General features: G+C 39.8%; 2 long non-coding RNA genes across 2 annotated transcripts in view; one reads left to right on the forward strand and one right to left on the reverse strand.

Annotated features, from left to right (window-relative positions):
- LOC131591509 (uncharacterized) overlaps positions 1–27753 on the forward strand; it is a 70050-nt gene that overhangs the window by 34276 nt on the left and 8021 nt on the right. The window contains exon 3 of the long non-coding RNA XR_009280408.1: positions 8111–8252. This is a non-coding gene — a long non-coding RNA (uncharacterized LOC131591509). The remainder of the gene's footprint in view (positions 1–8110; positions 8253–27753) is intronic.
- LOC131591511 (uncharacterized) lies at positions 1489–25898 on the reverse strand. Its single transcript, XR_009280412.1, has 4 exons — positions 25817–25898; positions 23600–23721; positions 3284–3444; positions 1489–2552 (listed from the first exon to the last, which is right to left on the reverse strand). It is a non-coding gene; the product is annotated as an uncharacterized LOC131591511 (long non-coding RNA).

Raw genomic sequence — 27753 nt, forward strand, 5'->3', positions numbered from 1 at the left:
CCCCATTGTCCCAGAGAGAACATTCTCTCTGTATTTATGGAATGCAAGACTGTGCTGTCCAGCCTGTTCTGCACCCTGGAGAGCAGCAGGATGCTTTAGGCTTACATGCAATGCAATCACTACCCCAGCTTGTCTCATGTTCACACTGCAGTCCTGAGGCTGCAAGAAAGAGCTCAGGACCTGCAGTGCTGCATCAAGAGATACACAGCCAGAGGAATGGAGATTAAAACCAGCCACAGCGTTGCCTGTTCTTCTGTGGGTGTTGCAGACATGTACTATTCCTCCTGCACCAACAGTGTTTATCTGTCTCTATGAACCCAAGTCAAAAACCCTTCCAAACCTTTGGTAAAGGTATGAACAAAAGGCCTTGATTCGAGGTGTTGAATGACCTCAAATACCACCTGACTCCAGATAATGTGTGGTATTTTTGGACCAGAGAGGCAATAAAATACCCACTTTTGCTGCTGAATACAAGAGTTATTCCATTTGCTATCACCATGCATGTCACAACTCTCCCAGCTAAAGAGATGAGGGGAAACCTTCTCAGGGAAGGTGGGCTTGCCTTTGTAGCATGGCAGACAGAAACACAGGATTACAACTACCTTCAATTTTGACTCCAGTTTATGGTAACAGGCTGCTGTTCATATATCAAAATATATACTAATGGCTATACAAAACCAGTCTGATACCTCTGGACTCAAGGTAACCTTAAGGTTTACAGAACTCCTATTTCGGGGTGTGTTTTGCACATGGGAGAATGATTTCTGTTTCTACAACCAAACTCAGCACCTTGTTGTTATATTCCCTCTCTTCCACAGATTTTTTTAAGACTCTAAAGTTCGTATTCTCAAAATATCTTTATTGACCAAACATTTTTTGTCCATAGCTTTTCAGATGCAATTTGTGCTTTTTAGATAGCAGAGAATTCTTTCAGGGGCCTTAAATGTCATTAAATGAACTTGTTATGAGAAACTGAGGGACTAAATAGATGTCTGGTTTTGGTTTTTAAATTCTCATTCTTGATTTTCATTATTACAGCTTTTCCTTTGCAATGTAAACTTTACCTGCTGAAGAATGTTGTATGACTTAACCTAGTACTATTTGTAAAACACTTCAAGATTCCTGAGGGAGAGATAAGGCTGAACTAAACCAGGGCATTGTGAGTAAAATTTGTTGCACTCAAACTTAGATGTCAAGGAAATACAAACTTCCTGAATGCAAGTTCGCAGGATTTTGGAAATCATTTCCCCCAGTAACTTCATCCCATTCAAATGAACCAGAAATGAAACAGATCGAGAGCAGGCAAACTTTGAAATAAATAAAATTTCTTTAATTCAATTTTTCACGATAAAGACTTAAAAAAGGGTAATTATTTTGCAGGCAGTTATCAAAACTCTATACTTAAAATCTAAATTTAGAGCTATTAGGGACAGCATAGGAACAATTGTATCTAGACTTACTTTGCTAGTCTCAAGTATATCTCAGGAGTGTATTTTAGCTCTTGTTTCTCTGTGAATTAAGACACTGATGTTGTTATGCTGCCTATCAGGGAAGGCAGTAGGTTGTATAGTTATCTCCTGATTGGGGCAAAATCACTACCCTGAAACCACACAACCTACTACCTCATCCTGTTATAGCATCACGTGCATCTTCTGAAGGAAACGTTTCACTATTTGTAAGTAAATTACCTTATCACTCTCAGCCCACACATTTCTTAGCCTTAGAAAGGCCATGTGTGACCTCTCAGCCCTTCCCCACAGCTCTGCCTGGGAGTCACACAGAACTGGTGGAGGGATTCCAGAGACAGGAGAACTGCAGTGGCAAAGACTGTCCCTCCCAAACTAGCAATATTTAATAAAAAATAGTTAAATCAGTGTCCAAAACTGACTGAAGAGACCTCTTACTTAGGGTTCAAGAATTTACCAGTTCCAGGGCAGGACACGACTGACTGGAAGACATCCTCTTAGGGTTTTGTCCAGCTCCTCCCTTTGTAGTTTCTCAAACAGCCTACACCAAGTGGATTTAAACAGCTGCTGAATCAAAAGAACCATTTTTATGTTCAATATGAATACAAACAGCAGAAAACAAGGGAGAAATGGATCAGCTATTTCCAAGTGGCCACTCCCATGGCAGTCCCAGACAGCTGTGTGTGAGCAAATCCACTGTGGACTGGGTTGCACCTCTGTGTCCTGGCACTCATACCCCACCTGCTCTCCAAAAATGCCAGAAGGAAATGGATTTGGAGCCTGAATGAGAAATACAGGAATCTAAACACTCTAAGGACATTTGTGTACAAGAACCAAACATGTAGACAGAGCCCAGATACAGTTGAAAAATATCTGCGTAGTCTTTTGGAGACATCCAGCGCTGACATCACAGCCACTTCAGGAAAGACAGTAGATTGTATAGTTATCTGACAGGCAGGGCATAGCCCTAAAACTATACAACCTACTACCTCACCCCAAAGGACAGTCACACTCTGATCACAGAAAGCACAGGCTGTATTCCCAGACAGCTGAATTGCTTGGTGACAATCTAGAAGATAAAAAACTCTGGAGACAAATGTTAACAGTCTTGAATTTGAAACAGTTTGCTATATACCAGTCAACATTCTGCTTAATGAGCTCCAGTTCCATGTTTGAAATGTTTAATAGCTTTGCAACTTGTGAAGTCATGTCAGTGACAAGATACACAAGGGAAACAGGATACAGCATTCATTTTTAACAACTGTACTTGTGTACTTCCATCTCCTACATGACTGTACCTTATCACACCGGTTTGTCACTTTGGGAAAGGCTATAACTTAGAATCACTATAACTTAGAATGGATGCTGACTTAGAGGGATTGTTTAACATGCTTCCTCCATCCTAATGGGGAAGAGCTGAGGTTCTCTAAGTGAATTTCCCAAGTTTTGCATAGGTAAACCCCAAAGACTGAGCAATGAGTTTGTCAAGATTGTGAGGAATTATGGCTTACTCAGCAATACTCCTAACTGAGCAGTAACCCAGCTCTGAATTGAAGACCAAATTAAACGCACCCCACTGTACCACACAGACATTGGTTAGGGGGATTAGCAGAACTGCCACTACAGCATCAGCCTCTGAGTTCAAGGGGGCTGTTATTCCCTGCCACATGGTTTGATAGACAACAACACTTCCCATTCAGAGCAGATCTAAAGAAGTGGGAATAACTGAGATATCAGTCTGTATTCTAATATAAACACTGCTTTAATAAATAAGCAAACTTTTAAAACGAACACCCTACCTTAATCAGCAAACTAACCTTTTGCTAGTTAAAGAACGCAATAAATGCTGCATCCATCAGCCCCACACAGATCAAGGAGAGTTGTTTCACTCAGCAAATCTTGCCCAGAGGGCAGTTGGTCACACTGCAGGGGGATGGAAGCCATCTGCCCTGGCTTTCAGCATCACTGATGTGGGGATCTGAAAAGAGAGGAGCAAGACAAACCACACATATCTGAATTGCATTTCACTGCACACTGAAACAATTATAAGGTGGGTGATAACACATGCAACAGCAGAGAGCAGCTTCTTTCTCCAGGTTTCTCCAGGAGAACCACACACAGCAATAACTTTCCCATTCACCTGTTACTACCACAATTACACCATGGCCTATGCAGACCCCTACTCAAAAGAGGCAGGCAAGAGAAAAGTATAGTGAAAAGAGAATTATTTTTTATTAGACTGACTTGAATGTTAGCAGCATTGCAGAGACAGGCAGAGAGGTATCAGGTACTTCACCTTCAAGGAACAAACACTTTTAAATGAAGCAGAGAAGGAAGGAGAATGCAGATATCTGACCAAATTGGATATCAATGTGTTAATCTATAAAGGACAATGTTATACCATCAATGTCCAAGACCATTTCACTGTAGTGGGCTGAGACCATGTAGAAAGAGGTCATTGGTTGCTGTTAGCCGCACAGGGTGCTATTTGTTGAACAAAACAGCACAGGTGCAACTCTGACCATACTGAGATCACTGCAAAGAAGGAAACACTGTCTAGTCCTGTATTTCATCTCTTGGAACCTCAAAGCCCTTGCAGGCCAAAAAGGGTGATATTCTTTCAATACCATAATGAAGGAATACCTTGAGAGACATCAACATTTCATCAATGTAAAAGCCCGCCAAAACTGGAGAAGCCAGAAGCCACTCAACCTCTACAAAGAACCCTTTTGGAAAGCTCTCCAGCAGAAAGCCTGATAGTCTTCTCTATGTACTTAAGGATTTTAAATCTCAGAATTTTCTGAGTACCAGCTTTTTGGCATGGTCAATTACTCTCCCAATATTCCTCTGAAAAAAAACCCTACCCTGTACCTCTGTTTTTTAGATAAAATATTTTAAAATAAACAAGTTCTTTACATGTGCAATCAGAGATCTCAGTATCTCTTCCTAAGAGGCAAGAATGTGAAGTGGAGCTAAACTTCTGTGCAGTTTCAGCAAGGTTGGATGTGTTGCACAATCACCTCTCAGAAAGTATTTTCTCTGTAAAATAAACCCTGTGCTTATATCAATAGAATAGCTTTACAAAATATAATTGGAGGAAAGCCCAGTATTGTGTGACTTCAAAGTGTGACTTTTTGTAAGAATCTACTTTATAGTAGAAGGATAAAAACAACGTAACCTTTCAGAATAGAAACTCTATGCTGGATGGTCCAGTTCAAAGAACCAGTCTGACTATAAAAGGATGCATTCACAGTAGTGAAAAGCCAAAACTACCCCACAGACCCTTCCAACTCCAATGACAGGGAATTTTGAATGAAGAACTTAAGCTGATCTCAGTGACTATAAGAGACAAAAATATAGATCAAAAGAAAAGCAACATTCTGGAGTATGCTCTAGGGATTGACACTGCCTGTCTTTAATATATCTGGATTTACACTTTTGGGGCCAGTGCTAGGTGGGATACTGGAAAATGTTCATCCCTGTTGAAAAAATGGTGAACTTTAATTGACCATTTCTAAAGGATGCTCTTATTTTCTCTGATAATGATATTAGAGATTCTTTTCTCTAGGGGCTGTGCTGATATAATGTTGCCTTAATGTATATTTTCCCACAAAAGTAGTACTTTGTTAATTCATAGTGATATTGAGAGAATTACTTGTAAAGTACCATAAACTCTGTGTAATAGTATTTTCTATGAGATCTGTTATTATGGGTATTAGTAATACTCATTAGCAGACACAAATGGAAAAGAATGTGCTTTATCCAACACCTAAAATTAATTAATCTTCTGCTCTCACAAGCTGCCCATAAACTTTTAATTGACTAGATCACCAAACAAGGATGAACTTTAAAATACTTAATGGAAGAAAAATGCATGTTCATTTTCCTTCTATGAAGACGACAGGCACAAGAAATAGCTATCTGGCAAGAGTTATGTTTTTAGTTTAACAACTGTTTAATACTAGGAAAAATATGACATTTCCATATTCCAACTCTCACTGAAAAATGTCTTGGAACTGATGTTAGTAAGTACCTCAGCAGTCACTTTTCAAAAGGCAGGGGGCCAAGTCTACTATTTCTGTGATGTTACAGGAAAGCAGACAGTTTTAAAGCAGAGTTGTTATACAATTGAAAGTCTTACTAATGAACAGACTGGGACAGCACAGAACAAGCATTTTGTGATTTCAAGGTACCTTCCCCATAAAACCTTGTGAGGATTTACAAAAGCTAAGTCCCCCTGGCTCCCAGGAAGAAGGAAATGCCCCAGATGTGTGCTCTTGGAGTACACTGTGATTAGTAGGGAAGAAGGTACTTGAAGGCTCTCCAAGGCAGGGACATTCCCCAGCAAGGTCTGGGGTCTGGATGCAGGCCAGACCAGCAGTTTCCAATCTCTGCATGCAATGATTGCCTTCTGGCTTCCCAAGTGATGCACTGTCCCCACTCTGCTCCTAAAGACTATTTATTCATGATTAGAAATGTCACCGACATTTTTAGGAAGAGAATTGTGGGGGATATGGCTGAGGATATGCCAGTGTGGACACTGCAGCCAAGGGAAGCCTCCTGACCAAATTCAGCAGGGCTTAGATTAGGCAGGAGAACTGCCACACCCTTCTTCTGGGGCAGGATTGTGGCAAAGCAGTATCATGGCAGGTAACCCTCCTAGAGACTACAGATAGAGATTTCTTACAGGAGGGAAGGATTCAGTTTCCTTGGATTTATGTATGAAACTCCACACAGTGTATTTTAAAATATATTTTAAACTAAATATAATGAAAATGACACACTGCCTTCATATAGCATGCAAACTTCAACAAGAAAAAACACTCTACAAACACAGATGTTGTGACACCTGTGAAATACAGCATGTGCAGCAATCTCACTCTACTTAAACACAGTTGCTCCTAAAATGGCAAACAACAACTCTTTCCCCATTTGTGAAACTTTCCTGTAATTTAATAATACAGGACAGATTCTGCCAGAACTTCAGGCAGGTACAATGGCAAAAACTCACAGGACCATACCTCCACAGCTTCCTCCATTCAAAGGAGGTGCACAGGATTTTCTAAGGTTCAGGAGGGCTCCTCTTCTGCACAAGTATCTGTCTCAGCTGCAGAGCATTTGCTGTGTCCAGCAGCTTGCCCACATCTTCACCTGGGCATTAACAAGGCCAGGCTGTAAGTAAGGGAGCAAATTTATGGCTCCATCTGTTGTGATAAAGCACAAAATAGGGATGAACTTTGCTCATCCATGGCATTTCTCGGAGGTAGAGCAGTCAGGTGTGCTGTCCTGCTTTGTACAAACCATAGGCAAGGTTTTGCAGAGAAGCATTTTCCTCAGATTCATTAGGGAGAGTTCTTTTAAGAAGGGGAGCAATTCACACACTACTGAGATCAACACTACACCCTCACTTGGCCTCAGCGGCTTTGAAGGAAGCCCTGATTATCCAATATAGCACAAATTATGAGACACAGAAGTTCAAAATGACACTTTTGGATGTGTAGCAAGCTTACTCATCAAAAAGAATTTAGGGGACAATGACTATTTTTAATTTATGTTAAAATCAGTTATATAAATTTTGTTCATCCTTTATTACATAGAACATCATAGGCAGTGCAACATGGCTCTTTATAATAAATACATATTCAGTGAAACCATTGTCATCTAACTGTTTGCAAGTATTTGGGGAAAAGGAGCAGCTGTGAAATGAGTCAGAACTCTCTGGCTAAATGTCTCCAAGCTCTGCAGTATTTTCTGTATGTTTCTGAAGTCTGAACATTTCATGTACAGGGGAAAAAAAGGCAACAGAATGGAAAAACTATTTAAATACATCAGCTTAAATTTGTCATCTCCCATACTGTAGCCTGACTACCAGCCAGACCTACACAGGAACTTCCTCACTCTTGTGTGGAACCATGCTAAAGTCAGGGAAATTCCTCCACAGAAACAACCTTCCAGAGAATTTTACAATGGTTATCAGAAAATGGAATGTGCTCAATGTCAGCTGCTCTAACTCCTTGACTGGGCATAGGGAGGTCTGACAAGCAGCAGATCCATGGAGCTGGGGCTGGGTGTGCACCAAAGGTGTTCTGCATCACCACAGACATGTTCTACAGGTGTTATGTTAGCATTTCATACACCTTCTGTTCTGTGAAATACCTGGAATGTTAAACATGCTTCAAAATGGACTGCATTAGGAAAAAGATCGTTCTCCATGAAAAATACACCTCATTTTTCTTGGAGGTTGGGATCATGTCTTCTGTTTAGGAAAACTGCAGTACCTGCACTGACAAAATAGTTATTTTTCTATTGCATTTATCTTGGCATTTTTCTTATATACTACTCTGAATGCTAAAAAGCCACAAAAGCTGGTATTCCAGAATGATGAATGAGAATGATGAAACACTTGATATCTCAAAGCCTCCACAAATACAGAAATAAAACCAGGGCTAAACACTGGCAGCTCTGTATCTGTTGCATTTGTGATCTTAAGCAAATAAACATTTAAAGAGACATATTTTTAAAAAAATAACCTGTGAAAGACACCACAGAACTGTTCTGTGTATGACAAGCTATTAGTTTTGTAGGACTTAAAAGATCAAGCTCCTGTTTTCCTGATATAATCTTTCCATCTCCTGGCTTCCCAGCTGAGCTGCTGTGCTTGCCCCCACTGTATCCCTGAGCTATCCATGGCAGAGATGAGGACCACCAGATCCTAATGCCCAGAAATCAGGGCAAATCCAGAGACCAGGGGAGGTGAAACCTGTGTGGAAATGGCAAATCCATCAGGTAAGTGAGGTACACTTTATGAAAAACGAATGTTACAGGTACTGTTGCTATCTTACTATGTGTAAAAGCAAAAGTGCAAGGGCTGGATTATCCGGGAAATGAACCCAGCAAGAGAAGATGAAACTGTGACAAATTAGGGATTGGTTTTTATTAGGAAAAGAGCAAAGAGAATGTGTCAGGTTTATTTTCTCTTGGCAGATGAAGACAGCAAGAGTAAAAAGGGGCATAGAACACCTCTCTTACAGTATTTCCTAAATATTCCTCAGTTATCTCCATGCTCCTGGGAGGACTGCATTCATGCAGATCACACAAAAGTTAAACGTTAATGACAACCCCCACAAATATTCACTAATTTTAGATGTTGAGCAATGTACCTTATATTTGAAAGAGCTGAGCTCACCTAACTTGGCTGACATCACCTGGATTTGCCTTAACATCTCTGAACACAAAGCTGGACACTTAAACTGATCACTCTCATCTTTGACTTGATATGTGATGTCCAGCTCTCCAAAACTGCACCTTTCTCACTCCCCCTAAAGCCCTGTGAAAATAAAAACCAGGCACAGTCAGTGATACAGAGAACAGTCAGTATCACAGTTTTCCAGTCTCTCCAGCTAAACACTCAGACATTTCACAAGCAATTATTTGAGTGATATTTTTAATTCTTTTTGGATGGAAAACACCTTTACTACACAGAGAATCTTTAACAAGCTATCTGAATTTAAGTCAAGTGGATTTGGCTTTTTAGTATGTGCAATTCATACAGTGTCACACCTCACCTATGTGACACCACTGAGAAAGTGCTATTTTTTCCAGTTCCATATAGAAGCTAAGAAAAATTGAATAAAGTCACATCTTCTTTAAAAAATACCATTCCCAATCTCAATCCACTAATACCTTTTTGGGAAAACTGAATTTTCACTCTGAAATGGATTCAGGTCCTTGAAAACTGTTTTTCTTTAAAAGAAATAAACTAGTATGTGCAAATCCTAACGCAATTAGGCACCAAGAAGGAATCTCTGTCAAGGTAAGCCTCAACAAGAAACTAAAATTCATTCTGCAGAATGCAACCATGCTAATAATTATAGTTGGCAGAAAATGGCATTTGGCCTTTCTCCTATAAGGCTTTCATTTTAAATTTTAGCCCTTAGTGAGACCAAGCAGCTGACAAGTAGGAGTGAATGAATTAGTGGTCTGGGATCCAGGAGTAGGTCAAAGCTCTGAATAAGCTAGTGCACCTGGATTTAGCCAAAAATTCTGTATTTACATCAATGCATCCTTACATTTGCCATCACCACAAACAAGATAAAATTACATGGGTGCTCATGAAGAAGGAGCTTTATATGATGGCAGACAAGCAAAATACATTTACAAACTGTTCCATTTGTGATGACCACTTTAGAGCCTGCAGCATTTGAAATTGTGGATAACATTGTATGGAAAGCTGGCATGAAACCACTGTTCTGTGTAGTATATTTATTTTAAAATATTGTTAAAAGCCTAAAATTAATTTCTATTGCAGAACAATGTTCTGGAGTCTGGACTGCATTTGGGGGTTGAGCCAGTGGGCTTGGTTCAAACTGACATAAAGCTGGCAGAGGCCTCAAAGTCCACATGCATTAACACAGAGAAATCATTTGTACAGGCATTGCAAACCCAAGCTGCAGTTTGTTTCTGGTTACTTTTGGGGCTTGGGGAGGGTGTGAAGCTATAGATTGCAAGAGCAAGTGTTGTCCCTGACCCTGTTAGCCATTTTTGTGTCTCTGTAAGGGGACCTCCAGGACCTTGCCACTAGTGACACTCTCAGTTATCAAGTTCCCTGTCTCCTTTTAGTGACCGTTTTTCTTTGGTTACCAGTACAGATCCCTGTGCACTACAACAGCTTTATTATCACCCTGGGATGGGATGTTGTCTCAAGCTGTGTTATGATTTCAGAAACACAGACCTGTGCTTTGTCACAGTGACTTTGCCTCTGCTCTGACCAGTTGTTTTCCATCCGGAGCATTCCAACAACACTACCAAGAGGCTTTATGCACACACTCACCCAGCCCAGCTTTACATGAGTCTTTAGAAAGCAAAGGGGAACCACTGAAAATTGCCATTTTCACACCAGGGCCCTTTTGCCCACCTGTGCCTGCGTGCTGAGGGGGCGAAGGCTTTTGGAGTGTTGGGGTGAGCGGGCAGCACTGCTGACACGGCACTTGCTGGCAAAAGAGAATTCCTCATGAATTCCAGGCTTGAGGCTTGGGGCTCAGACACACAGCACTGCCTGTGCTCAGCTCCACACAACCTTCTCTTTTCTCAGGTGACTGGGGCTCTCCATAGATGGACACTAGTGTGAGTTTTTGTACCTGAGCCTAAAGCTTTCACTGGTTAAACATTCATGAATGGGCTGAAGTGGTGGTAAAGAGTGTGCAGATCTTTGCCAGAGCTCCATGGTGTGTTTGACTCTCTGTGTCCATTATTCATGATGCTGCTGCTAAAGGCCCTAATTTTACATAAATGGAAGTCACAAGAGAACTGTTACAAGGAGCAACCAGGAAAAGCACAGGGAAAGAGTGCCTTGTCAGTTGGCATTAAAAACATAGTTCAGTATTACATTTTGTTGCTATATTTTATATATTAGTAAAGGCCTGTATGCACAAACCAGCCTTTGAAATAAGTCATGATATTAAGGGCTAAAGTCCTTGAAACCTTCATGCAGAAGAGAGAGTAAAGTAAAACAATATCCCTGTGTGTAAGAGAAAAAATGTAAACTGTGTGTGTTAGCCAATAGTAGCTCGTTCTGCTCGCAGACCCTGTAGAACCCTATAAAAGTGTGCTAAAGATAGAAATAAACTGGCATTCACGATTACTTCTGTGAAGAGTGGTGAACAGCTCGGGGGTCTTCTCAATATTTGGCGCTTCGACCAGAGACACCCTGCGGGCAGAAGGACTCTGGAGTCATCGGAGTGGATCTGGGCATTAATCGTCGAGGGCTTGGATCGGCACCAAATAGGCAGCCTGAGCGCGGTGAGACGCGGAGCGGTTAGACGTGGAAGTAGGGCTGCTGGGGGGGGGCCCAGAGGCAAGGGCGTAGTAGAAGGGTCGCAACCTTCCCCCTTGCGGGTGCTGTCAGCATGGATGTGGAATTTGCGGCAGTAAATCAACTGCTTCTCAGCATCCTCGTTAAACGAGGCGAAGCAGCCCAGGAAAGGGACCTGGATATGCTCATTATATGGGCTAATTGTCTTGAGCATTTGCAGTGCTCACTGCTTCTTGCGGGGCAAGAACGGACTGATATATCGGCTCTGATATGGGAAACGGCAATTACGGAAAAGAGCAAGGACACTGTGTTTCTCGGTCGAACTTGGCAGATTGTAATTAATACCTTAAAAAACAGAAAAGTGAGATATGCTGAGGATGTGAGCCCTGTAATTCTACCTGTGTCACAGCGGCAGATGCCTTTACCTCCCACTGCTGGGCAAGCTCTCCTATCTATATTGCCCATGGAGAGAGGGAGGGAGAGTTAAGGAGAAAAAAATAATGAGAAAAAAGTTCCACAGGGAACGCTGAAACAACGAACAGAATCTGTTCAGTTATGGCAGGATGTGATACATCCAGAACTATTTACTTCATTTTTGGAGTCACTTTTAGCACTACAATCTTATTTAAGTTCCATCTTTACCACCCTGGAAGAAAAGAAGCCAGATTTAGACTGGTTTCCACCCGAACCAGGAAGACATGAGGGAGCGAGGTAAGCGCAAAGAACAAAGGCATCCTGGGGGTAGAAGCAGCGCAAGAAAAGTTCCAAGGCCACTCTGAGCAATTACAGAAACAACTGAGCAGAAACAGGTGGCTCAGACAGCTTCAAAGAGAGACAAACTAGTCAAAAAATCTCAAACTATATGGTATCTAGTTCAAAATTCATCCTTGTAATTAGAAGCTGATAAGCTGCCATGATCGCTGTTGTTAGCACCTGGCCGTGAGAGACTTTTCGTGTAAAATCGCCTGCTTTTGCAAAAGTATGCCTTTTTTCCTCTATCAGCAAACAACAAGAGAGATTGAGAGAAAAACTGCATTTGTTAAAGTTAACTTTGTGAGGCTTTTTTTTTTCTTTCTCTCCGTTTTTCCTCGCTGCGAGAGTATGTAGAGAATGTGAAGAAAGATAAGAGCAGAGCTGCAGCAGCGGCGGGGTGGGCGGTCGACCCCCCCGCTCCCTCTCTGGGGGGGGGGCACTGAGATGGTGCCTGGTTTGTTGCAGAGTCGTGATTTATTGGGTTTTCAAAATGTTTTTATATACCATTGTAGAGTTAATTTTGTGTTTTAAGTAATTATGAGTTTATGCAATTGCAGTTTTTAGAGTTTTATTAGAGAAGTTATTGTGGTTCTTTGGAGGTTTGAAAAAAAAAAAAAAAAAAAAAGGAAAAAAGTGCTTAACAGAAGTTGCCTTGCAATAATTGGTTTTAGAATCCAAGGTTAAAATATGGTGTGATTTATAGCTTTTAGGAAAACCTTCTTCCAATTAATGTTATCTACAGAAGAGATTTGTGGTTTAAAAAATAATTAGTCAAGAGAATTTTACTGTATAAGACAAAGTTAAGTTAAGGTATATATTATCTATTTGCTCGTTTTTTCCACAATTTTAATAAGGGAATTTTAATGTGAGTCTTTTGTTATATAAACACATATAACTGCATATTTACCAATTTGGATTTTAGATTTTAGTTTAAAAAATTGGACTTAATGTTTTTGAAAAGTGCTACAAAAGCTGGATGGCAACTTGCCAAATCCCATGTTGTTGTGGTGGTTTTTCTCCAGAAAAACTGCACTTTAACATCCTAACCAATTTAAGCATATACTAGGCAAATTTTTATTATGAATAAGTATTTTTAGTAACATTTGCAGTTATTGTGGGTTATTTTCAAAGCTAGATGACATAGAATTATGATGTGTTTGCTACATCTTTATAATCTTTATAGTGAATTTATGTTATTGTTATATTGTGTTTAAAAGGTATATATTAAACTTTTAGTTGCTTTTTGTAGTAACAGAATAAGATTAAGTTATGTTTTCATTTAATATAGATTAAGTGCTAATAAAATTAAGGATAGTCAAGTTTTATAATGTTTAGGCTTGAATGTTTTTAAGTTAAGTTTCCTAACTTAGATATTCTTTTAAGGTTAAGTTTGTTATTTCCTTTTGTCATATATAATTATTGTGGAGTTTAAAACAGTTTGCTATGCTGTAAGCATCTCATAGCTGCTACTATTGAGAACCTTGTTTTAGAAATGAGTTAAGAGGCATCTTTCCAGTTTAAAGCCAGGCCCTGGCCAAGCCTTGACTTTACCTGGACAGAATGTTTGCCAACAGATCCAGATATTTTCTGTCCCAAATCAGTATTTGAGTCACTTTTTGACTCAGCAATTTGACCCTATTAATATGACAGCTGGATCAATTTTGAAGTGGGCTTGGAGAGTCATTTTCCGGAGGTGATGATCCAATCCTTCACTGATTTTTGTTTCTGTTTGTTTGCTAACTATGGGATGCTAGTGCAGTGTTTTAGTAATTAATAGCAGTTTTATATTATATATGTTATTAATAATGTTTAAGATTTAATTGATTTTAACTAGTATAAGTTCTTATTAATTGTGTATATGGTTTTGTGTTGATGTTGTTGCTTATAACAGAAGTACATCTCATTTTTATTTTTTTTTAAGAAAAACGGGGGAAAATGGATGCCCCACAAGCATTTAATTAGTATAATTTATTAACTTCAAGGAGAGAAGTGTCTGTGTTTTGTTGGCAGGTTCAAAAAGGTCACCTGTCCATCTGACCAGACTGTCTGCCTCTGAACACATGAGATCCAGTGAACAGAGAAGTCATCACACAGCCTTGGTACTCCAGACATGGATCAGAAGTGGACCTGTCAGGACACAGTTGTGTCTGAACACTATATAGACAGTTGCCAACAGAGATTTTATGTTGTTATTATGATGTTGTGTCTCTACCAATTTTTCAGGTATCCTTTGTTTTAAGATTTAGAAGGATCTGAAGAACAACTTGAACATCAAAGCCCTCAGTCACCGATCAACTGCCAGCTGACATCATGGGAGCAGTGAACGTTCCAGGACTGAATCGTGCTGGAGAAATTCTGTAGAAGATCTAAGAAGTGTAGAGACTCCATTTAATTGTATATAAAGCAAATTGTAGTTGTGTGTTTACCCTTTCAGCAAATTGCTTTCACGCTTAGACTACATATATACCAGAGCACGTGTGTTAAAAGTAGTTAGATAATAGTTTAAGTGTTTAGCTTGTGTAGTAATTGTTATGTTAGTATAAAGTATAAGCATTCCCTCTTTAAGAAGTAGTGTAAGCATCTTTGAAAGTTCATTTAACGATTGAAGTTCTAGCTGTGAGTTTGCAAATACGGTGTCATTTACATGGTAAAATGCTTATGGTAATTGTGTTGTGTATAGTCATGACCAACTGTCTGCTAACTAACATCCAAAAGTAACAGAACATATGGGTCACTCTGGCACATTGAACTGGCCAAAGGTCAATGTGTTTGAGCCTAGCCACCCCTGGAGATCCTTTCGCACCTGTCTCACAGGAGCCCCAGAATGGGATCCTCTGGCATTTAAAAGTTTAATTAGTAACGAGACTTGACTGAATCGATTGGCAATGTTGCAAGAGTGCAGTCGCACTGCTGGCTTCACATTAAGACAACTTGAAGCCTGTTAGCAAGCAAAAATTACCAAAGTTCTTAATGTTACAACCCTCAGAAGAATTGGATTTGTTATGTTCCACCAATACCTCGGGTGGATGGATAATGTTTGAACCCCCGACAAAAAGTCATTCTAACAAAGTAATGCAGCACTGGGTTGCAGTCAACCCTATAGCTGATCTCATTACTACCATTGAAAGTAAAGCCTTTATTCGTGGTGCAATCTCACAGGACAATTACCAAAGCGATTACCTAGTTCCATATTCCTAATCTGTGGAGATAGAGCATGGAATTAGATTCCTGCTAATCCACATGGAAGACCCTGTTATCTTGGGAAACTCACTTTGTTCCACCCAAGCTTACATCAATTGTTGAATGTAGCTAGCAAAATGAAGAACATCAAACAGTCAAAGCGAAGCCTGAATGAATTAAAGCTTAGCCACCCTAAAAGGGCTCGCTTGCTGGACTAGGAAAGAGTTAAACTTAACATCCACAATGTTAAGTGAGCTTTCAGCTGATGTGAGTAGTGTATATCACGCAGTACTATGAAATCAAGTTGCAATTGACCTTTTGCTCTTAGCACAAGGACATGGTTGTGGAGAGTTTGAAGGCATGTGCTGCTTGGATCTTGCTGATCATTCAGCTTCCATCCATGAGCAACTACAACAGCTACAGGATGGGTTGCATGCCCTGAAAGAAGATAGTGATCCCATTGGAAGTTGGTTCGCCAGCTGGGGCATCACTAGATGGTTGAGGTCTCTTATGCTAAAAGGGGGACGGACTTTACTTATAATGTTAATTGAGATGACAGTCTAAGTTATATGTTATCCAAAGCCTGGTTTGTGCAAAAGAGAAAGGGGGAATTGTTGCTATATTTTATATATTAGTAAAGGCCTGTATGCACAAACCAGCCTTTGAAATAAGTCATGATATTAAGGGCTAAAGTCCTTGAAACCTTCATGCAGAAGAGAGAGTAAAGTAAAACAATATCCCTGTGTGTAAGAGAAAAAAATGTAAACTGTGTGTGTTAACCAATAGTAGCTCGTTCTGCTCGCAGACCCTGTAGAACCCTATAAAAGTGTGCTAAAGATAGAAATAAACTGGCATTCACGATTACTTCTGTGAAGAGTGGTGAACAGCTCGGGGGTCTTCTCAATAACATTTTCTGATTGTGAAACCTCTTGGGAGACAAAATATGCAACACATTTTCTCTGAAGAGTAAGAAGCTGAAACTTAAAATCTTGTAGATGGTCTTTAGAATCAATTCCTTCATGTCATGTGCACAACTCCATTTCAATTCTCTACATATGAAAAATACATAACCTCTTAGCTCCAAATTCATCTGCCTTACAGTTCCTTTTAACTCCTATTTAAAATCTACAAATTCTATCTTGGCTATCATGTAAGTTATTGTTTTGTGCCTGCTCAGGGATGACAGACTTCAGAATTTAACATCTGTCACACAAGGAGCATATTAGACCTTCTCTGAAGTCAGAAACATGCCCATTACTAGTATCAACTGAGAAATACAGCAAGCAGACTTGGTGCAACTGAAATAATTGATTCCCTTCCCTTATCAACACAAAAGATAAGAGCCATATAAAAGTACTTGTTTTTCTATCCCACAGCATTTGTAGCAAACTGGACAGTATTTCAATATTTTCCTGTTGCAGAAATAAGTTTTAGGCACAGAATCCATGACATGTGAATTAAGATATATTTCACAAGTTATCTTGGTTGTGAAAGTAGGTCATGCATTTGAGGCATTTCTAGACTCTTGATGTAAATATTCTGAAAATATTTTTGTGTGTATAGAAAATTTTAATTATTTATCAGACTTCATTCTCTGGAATGAAGGAACAGATATTTCTAAGAGTCTTCATAGGGTAATAAGTACTACTTTGCAACCTTTTACAACCTTATATAGTGTACATTTTGTTCCTAATGGAGCTGCATGCTTGAAGCACACCTCAAAAAAGTTGATACAGTAGAAAAAGTTACCTGTGAAGATCCCATATTGCACAGGTAGGGAGCCTGACTAAACAATACCATGACATTTTCAAATGTTTACGAAGTTGTATTATTTTGGGACTCCTGGAATTTCCTTAAGACTGGTGCTGGGTATTTGTTCACCTGCCTATGAGCAAGTCATTCCATGAGCAAAGTTAGAGGGAAGAAAAAAAAAAGAGAAGAAAGTCAGAAAGCAAGAGAGTCTATGTGTTTGTGATGTGAATTGAGTTTCCAGGCCAGAACTTTTATCAGAAGAATAAAAAAAACAGAGGCAATTTAACTCAGCACCACTATCAATTTATCCACTAGGTGTCACAAAATAATCATGCAACCAGAGGAAAAGCAATTATATGTAAAATATGTCAGTGTACTACATCAATGAAGTGCTGCTTTGAAACGAAATCTGTGATAAGAGCAGATGCAGGAAAATGTCATGGATCTCATGAATATGCATAAACTGTCAGGAGTGTATGGGAACCTGAGCCATGACACACAAAAGCTGTTGCTAACCATGGTGTATGTCATGTAATGGATTCACATACAAGCATTTTAATGTTTCATTAAAAAAAAGTCTTCCCAAATCCTAAAAGCAGTATTACCAGTCCTCAGAACTGCAAGATTTATGTTTCTTGCTTTTTAATGCTCCAGCTACTGGACAAATATATTGTATCAGATTCTCTACAAATATGTAAAAATCCCTCATGACTACAGGGAAAAAAATGACAAGAAAACAAGTTCTGAAGGCTAAAACATATGAGGAAGGAAAACATAAATATTTTATTAATATTACTATAAAATTACCACAAATGCCAAACACTGGAATTGGCAATAACATGTGACAAACACTCCTTAGATCCAGACTGCTCTTCTGGAAGGGCAGGGTAGAAAATTACCACATAGTTCTGGAGCCATTATTTTCCAGAAATTAACCTCTACTGCATAGGAAGGTTTTTTTTTGTTCTTAAATATTCATAAAGCATTTAAAATTCATAATTATGTGTACACCTGCACTCATCCAAAACACTGAGTCCATGAAAGGATTAAGGCTGGGCTGTTGAAACAGGCACCTTGGTTTCCACAATAGTTCTTTAATAACAGTAACTTTTCCTCAGAGCTGCATAAAATTTTTATGGGCCAAGTGGACCCCAGCATGAATTTATCATTATATCTACTCACACATAATCCAGACAATTAAAAATGCTGTAATCATTAGCATATACATTATGAAGTAGAACAGGCTGGTTAGATAAGAAGAGGAAACATATCGAAACATATCCTGGACATTTTTTATCATCTAAACATAACAGTACCAGGGCTTCACATGCTCTGCTGCCAAGTGCCATTGCATAAAGCCAGCCTAAGCAATGTCAAAACCCCTTCCCCCTTGTGAGAAATGCAGTAAAGGAACATATCCCCAAACAGGGCACTGTATGTTTATACTGCAGTTTATATGTTTTATCCTGGCTGTAAAAACCAGGCTTTTTCAGGGTGTAAGCAAGCTCATATGATAAAGTTCAAATTTTTTTACATAGTCTTTCTCTGTAAGATGAGCTGTCTAAATGTCAGAGCTGGCCAACATTTTCCAAAGCTTTGAAGTATTTTCTTACTTGGTGATCATAGGGAAGCTTTTCTTTCATACAGTTTTCCCTCTTTTTTTTCAGCAACTCAGTTAAATACTTTTTGCTTCCAGGAACACAGGTACAAAGCTGGAAGAAATACCTTTTGTTTGTTCGTTTATTTCCAAAACTAGCATAACTTAATGTGTATATGCTAAAGCAGTTTGATGTTGTGAAATACACTTTCAGAAAAACTCAGAACTATTCTCTGAAGTTCTCCCCACATTAAAACCATTATCTGACTTTAAAGAACCCTCTAGTGATGGCATTTAAACTGGCAGAATTCAGTCTCCTGAATTCAGTCTCTTGAATTCAGTAAGAATTTTGTTATCATGTAGCAAAACTGTGATTTCCCTTTAGGTAGAGCCATACAGAAAAAATGCTGAGGTTACATATGATTCATTACATAAACCCCTGACTCTGTGATGCCAGAAGGTGAATGAGCAGACGTACAGTATTATTAATCACACTTAAGGAACTTAAGTTGTTCCTTTTTGGTCTTTCAGTGGTCCAAGTGCAATATTTTTTTTTATTCCTTGTTGTGAAAGAATCAAAGAATGACAGAATAATCCATGTTGGAAGGGGACCCTGACAGCATCCAAACCAATTTCCTGTTCAAAGCAGGTCTAATTAATCAGGTTGCTGAGGCACACACCCAATTGCATCTTGGATACCTCTAAGAATGGAGAACCCACAACCTCTCTGGGCACCTGTTCCAGCCTTTGACCACTCTTTGGTTAAAATATTTTCCTTGTATCTGACTGGAATTTCCTTTGTTCCAACTTGTGGCTGTCAGCCCTTGTTCTATTGCTGTGCAGCTCCGAGAAGAGCTGGGCTCCAGCTGTGATCAGCTCCACCCTATGATCAGGCAGCTGCTGGCAGCACTGCAGGTCTCCCCTCTGTGGTGCCCTTCCCTGCCTGGACAGAGCCAGCTCTCCCAGCTTCTCTGTGCTCACCATGTGGCTCAGCTCTGAGGAGCCTGGCGGTGCTGCCTGGGGCAGAGTATGGGAGGTCTCACACTGCTGGGTGTCTCTCTTGCTCCCAAACTGGACACATCACAGATCAGAGGGATGGAGAAGCTCTGCTATGGAGAAAGGCTGAGAAAACTGGGATTGTTCAGCCTGGAGAAGAGAAGATTTGGGGTGACCTAATTGTCCCAGTACTTGAAGGGAGCCCACAGGAAAGACAGGGAAAGACTTATAACAGCCTGAAGTGATAGGACAGGGGGGAATGGCTTCAAGAGGACAGGGTTAGATGGGATATTGGGAAGAAATTGTTCCCTCTGAGGGTGGTGAGGCCCTGGCACAGGTTGCCCAGAGAAGCTGTGGCTGCCCCACCCCTGGAAGTGCCCAAGGCCAGACTGGATGGGGCTGGGAGCAACCTGGGATAGTGGAAGGCGTCCCTGCCCATGGCAGGGGGTTGGAATGAGATGAGCTTTAATGTGCCTCCCAACCAAACCATTCTGTGATTCTAAGGCAGTCTCTCCAGTGCTGTGAAGAGGGAGGATCACTGCTCTGAGCCGTGTTTTGCTCATGCAGTCCCTGCTGCAGTTGGCACATGGCTCGTTAACCTGTGCATCAGGACCCCCAGATCCTTTTCTGCAGAGCTGCTTCCTACACAGCTGCCCCCAACCTGTTACATTATGATCTTGCTGATGACAGTATTTACAGAGTATTTGATAATTTCTCAAATTATCAATATTAAAAGGTCTTATCTTTTTTCTGAATTTCATCTATCCTAGGCCTCACTTGGCCTTGAAGTACCATGAGTAGAACAGCTTTGGAATGTGAATGTGCTTCCTATTAGCTCTTAATGCCATAAATCTAAAATCCTTGATACTACTCTTGGAGCAGTGCTTTCACTCAAATCTTAAAAGAAGCTTTAGACAGGATAGTAAGACTCAGCAGCCACACAAGACACTTACTGCTGTGTAGGACAGGCCTGCAAATGCACAAGGATCAGAGGTCCTGCCCTTGCGCATCACTATTTCACTTACAATGAAATAATTTTAAATTACATTAAGCACTATAATCATATTCTACTATCACTTACTTTTTCATACCCTCTGCCACTAGAAATATGCTTGAAGATATCCATCCAGCCCCAAGTGCACTATTCTGGGAAAGTTTCCATTTAGATGAGAACATTAATGCTCATAACTACATGATTTTTTTTAAGCTTAATTCAATATGAATAACTGGTTCAGCTTGGTGTCTGCTGAAGAGTGAGCAGTTGGAACTGGTTAATCATTGTTTGCCATCTGCTTTGGAGAATCAGCACTGTACAGAACCTTTTCTGCAGCAAATAAAACCACAATGCACAAAGAGCACTAAAAGAAAATCCTGTTTTCAGCTATGGGGTGTTTTTTAGCGCTCCCTATCATATTTCTTAGCCAAAAATGAAGGCAGCCCCTTTCAGATATTTGTTGTTCTCTCAGAAAGGCTCTGAATTCTCTAATATTTCCAGTCTGTTTAATTAAAACCAACTCTAAGTTCTTCTGAACAGACAAGCCAGGACTTAAAACACTATATTGAGTCAAAAAGCTCATTTGCCTCCTCACAGAAAAACATCAACATGAAAAAATAAAATCGTTTGACTATCTATGCTGCTTTCTTGGCTCATCTTCCCCATCTGGTACATCTGACAAATGCTGTGTCATACTTGGAGAGGGAATGAAATTTCCATTTTTAGATTTTGGAATCCAGGAGTTCCTAAAAAAAAAATCATTAACTTCAATATGAGGAAAAATATATGTGAATGATGTAAAAATGTTCCACTTAAACACAGAAAAATTGGTGGGAAAAGGCACTTCCTAAACTGAGGTTTTCTTAAAATACACATTCCTAACAAGTGGCAAAAAATATCAGAAAAAATGCTGAGCATGAGAAAATCAGTACTGCTAGGCTCACTCTGCTATCAAAGATCTAGCACTGGGGGTCATAATTTAGGTTATTCAAGTCCTTTTTCAAGATTGATTAAAGTTCAATTTAGAAACATCAACAGGAAGCCCAGGCTCCAAAGTTCTTAATATTGAGACAGCCAAAGATTGCAGTCTTCCAGCAGAAAATCAAAACGTGTTTCTCTAGGCCTTGCAAATACCTGCAAATACCAAGCTCTCGGTGTATTCAGTCATTAAAAAAACCTCTCTGTGAAAAATATTTTTCCTTTAAAAAGTTCTTAAAACAAACAATGGGAAATGGTCCCTCTGACTTCTTGCTCCAGCCATAAATTTCAGTCATCCTCCTTTTCTCTGCAGATCTCCTGGGGTATTGAATCATGGAATCACAGAATGATTAAGGTTGGAAAGGACCTCAAAGATCATCCAGTTCCAGCTGCTGCCATGGGCAGGGACACCTTCCACTAGCCCGAGTCACTTCAAGCTCTGTCCAGTTTGGCCTTGGACACTTCCAGAGATGAGGCAGCCACAGCTTCTCTGGGCAGCCTGTGCCAGGGCCTCACCAACCTCACAGGAAAGGATTTCTTCCTAATGTTCAATCCAAACCTACTCTCTGGCAGTGGGAAGCCATTCCTCATTGTCGTGTCAGTCCAGGCCCTTATCCAAAGTCCCTCTCCAGCTCTCTTGGAGACCCTTTGGCACTGGAAGGAGCTCTAAGGTCTCCCCAGAGCCTTCTCTTTAAGTTGTTTTATCTAATGATTGGGGAGACCTACTGTTGCAGATTCCTGAGACTTGACAGTTGTTTGCTATTTGAGATAACTGGTACCAACAGAGGTCTTAAAAAGAGATTATCCAGTAAGCCTTTGGAGACTTTAGGGTTCCAGACCCGGTATGGTCTAATGAGCACAACAGGACTCTCTGACAGTCCTATTGGGATTTTCCCTCCGTTGCAGCTGGCAGTAAGAGAAAGAAAGATTTAATTAGCACAGAAGAGCTGCATTGCTTTCCAAGTACTCAGCAAAAAAATCTTTGGAACAGGAAAGTGAGCAAGGTGGGAGAGAGGAAGATCCTTTGGGTAAGCAAAAATTTGAGTGAGCTGGATTAATTTACCAACCGGACCACATATTTATTTCATAATCTTGAGCAAATACTTGGGTTAAGTTCTCAGAAAAATAAGCTCCGTTCTTCTGGCTTCTTTAGATGCTAAAATCAGACTTTTCAAGGGGAAACTTACTCAGCTGTCAGTCTCCCTGAAAATGTTACAAGCTGACCCACACTGAAGGCTTTTAAAGATCTACCCCTATCTGTTGAGGTTATACATCTTAATGTATTCACAGCTGTGCACTTCCACACCTGTAAAATATTGTGTTCTTCCTCTGTGTGCTGAGGAGAACAAATTTGTAATGTCCATGAACCAGCTTTGAGACTCTTCAGTGCTAAGATCATTTAGGGTACCTGGACTGACACAGGGACCACCTCCTACTTCTGGCTTTAACAAGAAGGGAACTGTGATTCTACAACCCGCGAAGTCATGACCACAAGATGCCACAGATGCCAGGGCAGGTTGCTGGAAATTCAGTGAGGAGTCTGGCCTTTAGTTATGAGAACGAGGAAGGCACTTTTCACTCCTAACAGGAACAAGTGCCCCTTTTAGCACGTGTCTGTATTAACTGTTTGCTATGAAGGCTATTAGACAGTACCTCATTATAAGGCAGAGATGCTTAGATCAAGACCAGACCTTCCTTTCTAGATTCAGCAATGTTCTTTGACATCTACAGGATACTTAACCAAACAATTGAGATGCTGGTTTTGAGAGATGAAAACTATGTCAAAACAGACATCTAGTGTATCTTCAGTGTAGTGTATCTAGTGTAGTCTTAAATGTGTCTTAAAATACCCCGCATTTACCATAAAGGTCTCTAACTTACTTAAAATTTAACTAAACACTGGACTTGGATGCAGTAGGATTAATGGGCCCACTCAGCACCAAACTCCTGGCATTCCAGATCACCCTCATAGCATTTCCTCAGAAGGAACACAAGTGTTTCTTGAAATTATTATTCTGGAATAATTTGCATCTCATTAAGGTGAGATTAGTACAGGTGAAGACATGAAATACCTGCAAAAGTTCTCTCTTTGATCACTCAGCTGGATCCAGCAGAAGTTGAAAGTCAAAGGCCTTGCCAACAGAATTTCACACAACTGATTCCACATTATGCAGCTGTTTCTTCTGAGAAAGACCTGTCAGGAAGACACATCAATAGTTTTTTCTGCAGGCATGAAAGAGCAGAAGAAAACAGATTAATAATGTTAGAGTATCACCCTTAAGCTGGGCAGGGATCAGTATCATCCTTAAACTGGAAACAGTAAAACATCCCATGTGAGCAAGTACTTCCAGCCTATATCTATGTCAAGACACAGTTATATAGGGCTGCATTCTTGTAGACACAAGCCAAGACAGACATAAGAAGTCTATACACTGAATTTTTCCTATGGGTATCTCCACAAGAATGTCTTTGGTTGAGGATCATGTATTTTTATATATATATATATATATATATATATTCCAAAAAAATCAACAGCCTTTCTCTAGTATTCAACTCATCATTGACACTCCCCACTTTGCCACATCAACATTTTATTTGAAGTATCAGTCATAGCATCCCATCAAAATTTAATAGCCACTTTCTATAATTGAAGCATATTAAGTCTTGGTTTCACCTATGCTAATGTTTATCTTTCTCCATCTTTTAAAATTCTAATGATATTAAAAATACAACACCTTTCTACAGCATGACTCAGAATTGCATAATATTTCTTTCTTCAGCTCATGGGAAAGGAAAGAGATACAAGCAAAGGCAGAATTCTCTATCCAAGTCTATAGCTTTATACCGAATCCTGAGTGTCAAACCAACAGGGCTTTTAAGAAGAATGTCAACAACTGTAACAGTTACATAAGACATAGTTAGAAAAATACTTTGCAAGGAAAAATGACAGTTTCTGTCACTTGAGAAGATGATTTATACTTCAGCTTTAGAATGCAAGCATGTGACCTGACATTTACTAAAGAAATCAGAGATGTTGAGAGAGATTACAAAAGGCAAAGCATTGATTGCCCTCTACTAGCAGCTCCTCTCTGTACTACAGAAAGATCTGCATAGTCTTCCTCTCAACATTATGCAAAAAAATAGAAAGGGAGGTTACAACAACAGTAATGTTGTCACATTGTGCTGACTTGCTCCAGTTACGAAGGCCATCTGGCACTGCCTTTGTGCCTTGTGTCTCATGTTCTTCTTTATGGACAAGAAGGATTCACAGGTCACATCAGCTGTGTTTTAAGTTTCTTTGCAGGACAATTTGATGGTTGAAACTGTGCATAAAGAGCATATAGCTGTCGATAACAGAACATGGTGAAAAGGATACCAGGTGCAGGGGTGTACAAATAGGAAGGATAGCAGGTCAGGTGAGTTGGGCTTCCTTACTGGTTCTATTATATGCTTCCTGTAGGACTTGGTTACATAAGCCCCTTGGTGCTCAGTTTTATCACTTGTTAAATGTAGATCATAATTCCCAGTCTCACAGTGATACTGTGAGGCTTATTCATTAATGGGTTTAACTCAATGCTAGGCAGATGGTCAATACAAACTTTATGCACCACTGAAGTAAAATTTAACCTCAGGACTTAAGTGGCATATAGCCTTGTGCTGGTCTCTGAGCAGTCACTGGGTAAATATTAAGCATTATCTTTACTAAAAATATTTGAGAGGCGAGAGTTTTTAATAGCGTTGATTTTGCATCCCTTAAGTTACAAATTTTCAGGGTGACAAATATATAAGGGCAGATTCTTCAAATGTAGTGCAAAACAGGTAGTAAGTGCATCTCCTTGTGATGGTAATAAATGAGGAAGAGAAAATGGTAACACTGCTGAACCAAGCATACAGTGATTCAAATGAGTCCATGAAACAAGCACTTTAAGTCTCAAGAATGACCACTGATAGCATCTGAAGGGATTTCAGTTTAGTGTTGAGAGAAGGCTTGTTTTTACTGGCCTCAGCAAAAAAAACCAATTAATTGAATGTGATTGCCATTTACGTACAGAAACACAGCTACAATTCAGCATAGTAATGAGTTAAAAGGTGCATCTCCAAGATATTTATAACCATATAAATATTTGCTTTGCTTACTGTGGCAATCACACAGAAGAAAAAAGTTCTTTCCCAAACATCTTCTTCAAGATTTCTGAGGACTATTTTTAAACTTTATTGCCACAAGTAATGTACCATGAAGACCTAAGCACCAGCAAGAAATTAATCTCCAGTGTGATTACTATGCATACCTTGTAATTTCCTCTGCAGAGATGACCAATCTTCACTTCTTTCGTTTTTAACTCGGTTCCCCAGTAAGTAATTCTTTCTGTTTCTAAAGAAGGAGAAAGAAAGAAAAAAAAGTATTATCTTTATGATGGAAAAAGTGAGGAACAGAAATACAGGTATTAAATACAGGCTTCCAAAGTCTTTTCTGAAACACATTCTGAGGAATGTGTTTCAAAAGGCCAGTGTCCCACTGGAAACTTATTTTGTAAGCCTTAATTGAGGGTAAGTAGGGCATGAATGGCACTTTGCAGAGGGATGACTTTACCCTCAGGGAAGCACTAGGACAAGATGCCTGAGACCAGTCAATAGCTGCAAACCTTGAAAGCTTTGAGCAAAAAAAGTCTCCTCTAATTTCACAGCCAAATGAGCTTAAAGAAAAGTTACCAGATAAAAATATTTCAACCTTTACCCCGTAATACCATCCCTGTATTCAGACTTTTAAAATAACTATACCAATCACTAGTAGAAAGATTAATTGTGGTCAGATTAACTGACCAATCATGGACCTCAGGTATTAATCACTCCTAAAATGTAGTATTCAGCAGTTCAGTCTCAGTAGCCAGGGACACTAACATTTTTGATAATGCATTTGTGTCAGTAATATCTTTACATATGCTTTGTAATTATAGTCAAACACAGAAACCACTATCTCATATAAAAATACATACAGTATGGTGAAATAACAGTTCTTGGTTTCTTCCATTGTGATGGTGATAGAACTATGTGGAACATAAAAAAACCACTGTCATGTCCCCACTATTAGAAGGGGAGAGGAGCTGAGATTCACAGATCCCCTCGGTGTGGATTAAGGTGAGATAACATTCAAAGACCACAATAAACAAATTTAATAGCACAAATATAATAAAAATGATGACCCTGTCAACAACTATATCCACATAAGCTATGCAGAAACACCAAATTTAGTGGAATAAGTATTCAGTAAACATTAGCCCTCTCAGCAATTACACCCACTTAAACTGTGCAGGAAGGCCACCTGTAATGGAAGAAGTATTCAGTAAATGTTAACCCTCTCACAAGTGAGACTGACCCTGAAATGGGCTCAAGGGCATAGTGCTGATAACACCAAAGTTGTGGGTTCCATCCCTGTCCCACCTCTGGAACTTTCCCTTCGGTTGCTGTCTGAACTCACAGCGCAATTACCTGGGCCTCATCCCTTGCACACTTCACATAAATTACTCTGGGTCATTCCAAAGAAGTGATGCTGTGATTGTTCTCTCTCTCATCACAAGCTAAATCTATTCACCTTCTACTGCTTCAACTTTTTTCCAGCTAATTCTGCTGCTGCTTCATGAAGAAAGGTTACTTTTCACCACAACATACTCAAAATCTGTATATATGTGACAGTCCATTCCAAGTCAGTCTTGGAATACTGCTTTTCTCCAACAAAGGACACCTCCCATTTTGGAATTTCTCAGTCTTTGACCACCATAATATCCATGAGCTTCACAACTCCTTTTGAATGTTACCCTCTCAACCTCACAGGAGGAAATATACTGCCTTTGTTTTCAGAACAGAAAGGAAGAGACAGGGAGAGCATACAGCTCACTTTACTATCTCATTTAAGGTGATAGGATGGTACAGAGTGTCTAGATACACACAGGGTCCTTCAGAGTGAAATCTGCAGTACATCTCTAACATATATACCCTGAACCAACCCCTTAGGAGCTTCTCCTTTCTCTCTCCATAGCAGCAGCTTAGGAATAATGATTACCTACACATGCATTAGATCTAAATGCAAGTGAATATTCTCTTCACTGCCAAGTCTGAGAGCAAAGTCCTATAAAGACTTAAGCATCCTAAAAATTAGGATTGGGTTACCCACTGTGAGATGATCCCTGGCCTTGGCATGAAAGGCAGTAAGACATCAGAGTTCACCACA

Source organism: Poecile atricapillus, chromosome W (assembly GCF_030490865.1).
Source record: "Poecile atricapillus isolate bPoeAtr1 chromosome W, bPoeAtr1.hap1, whole genome shotgun sequence".
In the NCBI taxonomy this organism is placed as follows: domain Eukaryota; kingdom Metazoa; phylum Chordata; class Aves; order Passeriformes; family Paridae; genus Poecile; species Poecile atricapillus.